This window comes from Arachis duranensis, chromosome 1 (assembly GCF_000817695.3).
Source record: "Arachis duranensis cultivar V14167 chromosome 1, aradu.V14167.gnm2.J7QH, whole genome shotgun sequence".
NCBI lineage: Eukaryota > Viridiplantae > Streptophyta > Magnoliopsida > Fabales > Fabaceae > Arachis > Arachis duranensis.
In genome coordinates this window covers 30400677-30402312 of record NC_029772.3, presented here as the reverse complement: position 1 = coordinate 30402312, position 1636 = coordinate 30400677, and positions in this window count along the sequence as shown.

The following is a 1636-nucleotide window of genomic DNA, read 5'->3' as shown; positions in this document are numbered from 1 at the left end:
CTTGGGCCCTCCTATCCATTGATGCTCAAAGCCTTGGATCCTTTTTACCCTTGCCTTTTGGTTTTAAGGGCTATTGGCTTTTTCTGCTTGCTTTTTCTTTTTCTTTCTATTTTTTTCGCCACTTCTTTTTTTTTCGCAAGCTTTTATTTTCCACTGCTTTTTCTTGCTTCAAGAATCAATTTTATGATTTTTCAAATTATCAATAACATTTCTATTTGTTCATCATTCTTTCAAGAGCCAACAATTTTAACATTCATAAACAACAAGATCAAAAATATGCAGTTCATCATTCTTTCAAGAGCCAACAATTTTAACATTCATAAACAACAAGATCAAAAATATGCATTGTGATGACATGACATCATATACCTATTTTTCTATGCTTTTTCATACAAGAAATTGATGATTTGTGCATAAATATTGAATGCTTTTTGTACTTAAATGATATATTTTCTTGATATTTTAATTTTATAAATCTTGTAGGAAATAAGAAGAAAAAGAAGCAAAGAAGCACAAAAAAGGAGAAAAAAAGAGCTTTGGAGCACACTTTGGAGCCTTAGGCCACGCTTTTAAAAGCGTGGCCCATGACCAAATTAAAGAGGAAAACAACCAGCAAGCACATTGCCCTGCCCTTGCCAAGGGCAGGGCAGAATCGTGATGCACATTGAGGTTGGAAGCAAGAATTTCGCTAAGGTAAAATCTGGGCGTTCACAGCATGACCATGCCTCCTTCAAAGGGCTATAACTTGAGCTACAGACGTCCAATTGATGTGCTTCCAGTTGCGTTGGAAAGTTGACATTCAGAGCTTTGCAACGTTATATAGCAATCCATATTTGGCGTAAAATTGAGGCAGGAACGAGAGGCATCTTTAAGGGCCAAAAATAAGCGAAAATAAACTAAAGTGCTTCCACCAAGGCTCGAAGCTGGAGCCTCACTCCAAAACAAAGTAGCGCTCAATTTTCTGCCTTGCCCTCTTAGAGAGCAGGGCAATGTCGTGCTCTTCATGGAAAATCAAGAAAAAAATTGCTCCTAAAGTGCTTTCACCAAGTTTCGAACCAAGCACCTAAGGGGAAGTGGGGAGCACTACACACAAGGGAGCTTGCGCGCATCAACTTGGCACGGCCAGCACCAAGCACACACGGACAAGAGGCACACCATGACAACATTGCCCTGCCCTCCACAAGGGCAGGGCAGCCTCCTGGGAACACCCATGGGTCAAAATTCAATTCAAATTCCCTTTGAACCCAAATCTTCACCAATTGAACCAAGGCCATCCAAGACCCATCTCTCCTCAAATCCAAAGCAAGCAAAGCCCACATCATCACTCAAAGGCACATGGATCAATTAAATTAGGATTTTCATTTTTGTAATTTGTTTTAATTTCATTTTCATTTTTTATTTTGTAAAGCCTATATAAAGGCATCAATTCCATCTCACTAGGAGGCTTGCTCTATTAGGGAGTAGTAGTAATAGATAGCTCTCTCTTAGTTTTCTTTTCTGTTTTTTTCTTGAGTGAGATTGGAGGAATTCTGTTTCATTCTCACTTTGAGAATTCTATTTGTTTACTTTCTGCAGATTTCTAAGAAATTGAGGATTGAATTTGAGTCTTCACTGATTGCTTCTCTTTTTTCTTCTG